Genomic DNA, 6,000 nt, shown 5'->3' on the forward strand with positions numbered 1-6,000 from the left:
GCCATGACTCCATGAGAGAGGGAGAACATGGACAGAAGTAAGGGGATGAGGATGAAGCTGCAGCTGGGGGGTCAGTATGGGACCAGGAAGAGACTGGAGCCAGGGGCAGAGGCTGGGAGGAGCCAAAGTTGGGTTATGATTGAGGCCAGAGATGGGCAGAGTTGGGCCTGAGGCTGGGTGCAGCTCCACTCCCAGACTTGCTTCCAGGCTCAGCCCTAGGCTGAGAAATGGAACCATGGACGATGTCTGAGGCTGGGACCTAGTGTGGGGCCAGAAAGACGAAGTTACTCACCTAGTGCAGTAACGATGGTTCTTCGAGATGTGTGTCCCCTTGGGTGCTCCACTGTAGGTGTTGCGCTCATCCCAGCACTGCAGATCAGAGATCTTTTAGCAGTCATCTGCAGGACTGCACATGTGCATCGGCCATCTCACGGGTTTTCACGCTGTTTCTGGTCATGCAGTCTCGCTCCCGCCAGTTCCTCCTGATCGTCGAGACCTGAGACACATAATCAACAGACTCCGAAGAGGGGAGAAGGGCAGGTAGTGGAGCACTCACAGGGACACACATCTCGAAGAACCATCGTTACTGCACTAGGTGAGTAACTTCATCTTCTTAGAGTAGTGTCCCCATGGGTGCTCCACTGTGGATGACTCCACAGCAGTAGCTGGAAAGGAAGGAGGCAGGTTTGGAGTCAGTGTATCACCACCGCTGAGACCACTGCTGCGTCAGTCATAATCATATTCGAGAGCGCGTAATGTTTTGCAAATGTAAGGTCTGAGGACCATGTGGCCGTTCAACATATGTCCTTGAGGGGGACTCCCTTGAGGAAGGCTGAAGAAGACGCCATTGCCCTGGTAGAGTGAGCCCTAATGGTATGTAGAAGGGCTCTGTTTCTGGTATTGGTTGATTACCAGTGGGCGTGGGTGGCCTCGCCGTAGGAGGAGAGGGGGATCTGATCCTGTCACGGGTGGTATATGATCAGGCACATGAAGGTGATTTGCATGCCGAGTGAACAAGTGAATGGGAGTAGCATTCTCAGAGAGTGCTGTGCCTATGCCACCGGTTGTCATAGTACGGTAAGTATCTGTGGTGGTAGTTACTTCTATAGGTATCTTTATACCTGGAGCCCCTGGAGAATGAGGGGGACCTGGGAGATCTGGATCTGCCTCGTGAGCATGGTGAAGAGGGTGACAGATGATGGTGCTGATGATGATATCTTGGGGAGAGAGATACACTGAGTGAATAGTGTCGAGCCCTAGATGTCAAGTGGGCGGAGTGGATTAATGGAGATGGTGAAGGTGGTTCAGGAGAGAATGCCTCCTGATCCGGGCTTGGCGATGGGGTAGGCTACTTTTGTGACTTTCGTCGCCCTTACCGGTGATGGACTTGGTGCCGATGTGGTCGGTGCCATTGTGGGACTCGACGCCGTTCTGGTCGGTGCCGGGACCAGTGATGATTTGGCTTGCAGAGCCATGTAGTGCCGGACTCGGAGCTGATGTGCTGCGCACCTGTTTTTCTTTATCCGGCCAACGGGCCACTGACAATCCCGAGGTGCCTGGTTTATCTCCTGTGCTCACTCGGGTTGGTGGCAAAGAGTGAGACGGGGAAGGCCTTCTCTTTGTATGTGTCGCCTTTGGAGAAGGCTGGCGCTTCGCTGTTGGGAGGGGCTGAGATGGAGCCAAAGAGTCTGTTTGCAGCTGAAGTGCCTTATCAAATAAGAGTATTTTGAGCCGCATCTCCCGATCAAGCCGTCTAGCTCAAGCCGTCAGCTTCGAGCAATGGGGACATTTTTGCAGAATATGTCCCTTGCCCAAACACCTTATACAGGAAGGATGCCCGTCTGATGCAGGCATTGACTCCCAACATGTTGCACACTTTTTAAAGCCTTGTGATCCCAGCATGGTAGAAGAAGGATTTTGTGTATATATATATATATATATATATATATATATATATATATATATATATATATATATTTTGGTGAACGCACGAACTAAAACTAAAGTTTTAACTATTGAGTATGAACTAATGAATGAAATTGCTAACTATATACAACTTTCTCCTCTCTCAATTCCTGACAGGATTAACGTGAGAGGGAACTCTCTCCGTCTGCGCCCGAAGACGGTTAGGAGGAACTGGCGGGAGCCAGACCACGTGACCAGAAACAGCGCGAAAAGCCATGAGACGGCCGACGCACATGCACGGTCTGGCAGACGACTGCTAAAAGATCTCCAATCTGCGGCACCAGGACAAGCCCGACACCCACAGTGGAGCACCCACGGGGACACTACTCAAAGAAGAACAAAGTTGTACTGAGACTGGGGATGCAGTCAGGCTCAGAGTCCAAAGTTAGGGACATGGCTGGGCATGGGACAAGAGCAGGGCTGTGGGTGCTTCCTCCCTACCCACCTCCTGTGAGGGCTGCCCTGTTCCCCACTATGCCCCCCCAGATGTTCCTCCATGGCCGCCAGGAGGGCATGTCCCACAGTATGGGCAACTCTACTTTAAGAGTTAAAGTTTCTGAAAGTTACGTTGTCACTGAGCTTGCTTCAGCTTCTCACCATCCAGTGCTGGCTGGACTCCATTAAGGCTGGGTGTGACCTGAATTCCAGCATTTTCTACCTTTTGAGTGCTTGACTTTGTAACCTGTGTGTTCTTTTAATATAGTTTTTGTGATTATTGACTATATCAGGCCATTAAGGGCTTCAGAACAAATTGGTTGACATATTGACAGAGAAAATATTTGATAAAATAAAACCAAAAAAGCTATAGAATTTCAAGGTGGCACTTTCATATTTAATATTTTCTAGGTTCTATGCCTCAGCATCGAACTGAACACATACAATATATACCTAAAGCTATGGAATTGCTAATTTTTCAGATAGTGTGCTGCACATCCTGTCATTCTGCTGACATGCAATTGGCAGGTAGTTTTTACAATAGCAAGATGGATTCACGGTATGGGATGTGTTGATTGCTCATGTCAGTCCCTTTGAAATTTTAAAGCAGTAGTAATTAGAGTTATAAATCTCTCTCAAATATAATTAGATTACTATTTATACCTATTGTTAAAACCAGCCTGATAAATTACTTTTTGGGCACCTTGACAGGAGAAATAATCTCTTTAAAACACTAAGTTAAGTATAATCCATAGACACATATTCTGTAATATAAATGCATATTGCAGGTATTAAAGAACCCTTAGTGCTGCATCCTATTACCGAGGTTTTCTTCACTTTCTACCACTGCTCTGGTGAAATCAGATAAAGATACCATATATAGCCATCTTTGAGCAATAGGTTCTGAGATAACGGAACAGAACTGCATGTTGCATATAATACAGTGGTAGGTTATGATTACTGTGGTGCCACGCTGTGAACATCAGAGAGCTTGGATTTTAAATAATCAGACTGGAAGGCCTCAGGAGACCATTATGATCAGCTTGGTCTGACCTTGAACTGGACCATATTCATAGATTTTACTTTAGAGCTTTTTGAAAGATATCCAAGACTTCTAGTGATGACAACTCTACCATTTCGTTTAGTAATTTGTTCCAATGATACGTTACACTTTCTGATTTGTATCTTGTTTTGAATTTGGTTTTTTTTCCCCCTGACTTCAGCTTTCATCCTCTGGACCTTGTGACTTTGTGTGTAAGATTAAAGAGCTGTCTAGGATCAGACAAGAAAAAAGATCTCTAAACTGATGCTAAAACAGATATTTATATGATCAAGTCACCTCTTAATCTTTGCTTCTATGAACTAGATTAAGGAGAAAATCAGGTAATGGAACTCTTCAAGCAAAAGAGGAGATTTCCCTCCATTTCCAAATGTACCAAGCCATAAATCTTCATAGCAGACCAGCGCCACTCTTGGTCCATAGGCTCTGGCTAAAGCATGCGGATTCTGACTTGCTCTCAGTAATTCTGTACCTCTTTCATATGGAACAACCAGACAGGTTTAATGTCACTGGTATTTGACTGGAAAAAACAAAGTTTGAGATTAGTTCTTTATTCACCATTATACTCCTGCATGGCATAAACTGAGTTCTTCTGTATTATTAGCCTCTCTGTTAGAGAGATAATTTTCATTCAGGGTGGCTTGAGAACTTGGTGAAGAATTTCTATTTATTGTTCATTATTGCCATGGCATTTCATGCAATGCCAATGTCATTTTTCCCAAAAATATCAAAATTATAAGTAGAATTTTATAATATTCTGGGAAGTTTTTTGTTTGTTCTTACATGACTTTTCCTCCTGTAGTATACTTTTGACCCCTTTTTCCTGATGATGCGAATATCAAAGCTCCCATTGATTTCAGTGTGATAGGAACAGACTCCAAGTTACGGAAAACACGTCTGCATTCAGAGGTTATATTTATACTGTTTTGAAACCATTTACGGTTTCTGACATGCTTGAATTAGATTATTTCTCCACAGCACTCTCTGCAGAACTTAAATACATGCTTAACTTAAGTATGTGAGTAATCTCACTGAAGTCAATATCCCCTCGTGTTAACCACAACCAAAACATTTAAAACTTGACTAGCCCTATCTACACTAGATGCAATGTCCCATTTAAATCTTGTCAGCTAAAACTTGCTACTTACCATGTTTTCCAACACAACTTACCGTAGTCTCCCAGGCTAAACAAACCACAAATGGAACTCAGGGTGTGGTATGAATTAGTTGCCCACTTAAATGAACCACCAAGTCCTTTATTTATGTACAGGCTGTCCTCGCTATAAGTCCAAGATACATTCCAAAAAACGTGGACTTATAGCAAAACAACTTAAAGTGGGGAGGTTTTTTCCCATGGCTGACTTCCATTTGCACAAATTGTTTTGGTTTTTTGCGTGACTTAAGAGTGGGGAATTGGAGGACTCATAATGCATCAGTTCCTACAAGCATCAACGAATTTAGTGTGGAATGGATGTATACCAGGGCAACTTATAGCAGGAACACCCTGCATAAGCAAGTGTTTTAATAAAGGGTTTTTAAAAGGGCATAAGTGAATTTTACTTAGTTTCCCCATTTTCATCTCAATTTCACTTGCAGCTGTTGTTTTATTATGGCTATTGAATGTTTGCTCTTTAGATGACAATATCCATAAAGGAAGTCCCCCCACACCCCCAGCATTTATCAGTTAGGCTATGTCTAGACTGCAGGCTTCTTTTGGAAGAACCTTTCTTCAGAAGAGATCTTCCGAAAAAACTTCTTCTGAAAGAGCATGTCCACACACAAAGCGCATCGAAAAAGCGATCTGCTTTTTCAAAAGATAGTGTCCACAGTGAATGGACGTTATCTCACATTTAAGCTGTGATTACTATGGACGGAGTGGCCACCAGGGCACCTGTGCTTTTTTCTTTCTTCTTCTTCTGAAAGAACTCCCTCTTCCCCGTCCACATACGCCTTTTTCCGAAAGAGCTCTTTTGGAAAAAGTCTTCTTCCTCATAGAAGAGGAATACCAACACCAGAAAAAACCCTCTGTTCTTTTGGTTTACTTTCGGAAGAATGTGATTGCAGTGTGGATATAACTCAAGTTTTGTCAGAAAAAACGACCGTAGTGTAGACATATGCTTAGAGTCCACACCCTGAAGCACAAAAGTTCATATCCCCTGTAATACATAGCACAGAAGTTTGTGATGAACCTGTTGTGTGGTTACATAAAGAACTTCTGTTTCTAAGACTTCCAGCACTTCCATGAGTACTGAACTTACTTTAGAAAAGGGTGAGGGAAAGGATTTATAAAAATAATTTCTTGATATTAAAAGGAAAATATTAAAACCTTATGCTTTCAATCCAAAATAATCTGATTTTTTTCTAAAAACATTCCCTAAACTAAAGAATGTTTTATGTGTCTTTTGAGTTTTGACCACTTTAAGTACAGTAGCATATGTTTGTGCTGCTTTAGCAAATCGTCACATCTTCCAATGGCTGGAATTGTTCCTATTTCTTTTTCCTTTGTATGTGTGTATGTGTGTGCATGCATTGAGGAAATA

The 6,000-nt window shown here is 43.3% G+C and overlaps 1 long non-coding RNA gene across 1 annotated transcript in view; it reads left to right on the forward strand.

Moving 5' to 3' along the window:
* LOC142827152 (uncharacterized) overlaps positions 1–5,704 on the forward strand; it is a 131,477-nt gene extending 125,773 nt beyond the window's left edge. Inside the window, exons 3-4 of the long non-coding RNA XR_012901611.1 lie at positions 462–595; positions 2,083–5,704. This is a non-coding gene — a long non-coding RNA (uncharacterized LOC142827152). The remainder of the gene's footprint in view (positions 1–461; positions 596–2,082) is intronic.
* Positions 5,705–6,000: the final 296 nt, after the last annotated feature.

This window comes from Pelodiscus sinensis, chromosome 2 (assembly GCF_049634645.1).
Source record: "Pelodiscus sinensis isolate JC-2024 chromosome 2, ASM4963464v1, whole genome shotgun sequence".
Classification (NCBI taxonomy): Eukaryota; Metazoa; Chordata; order Testudines; family Trionychidae; genus Pelodiscus; species Pelodiscus sinensis.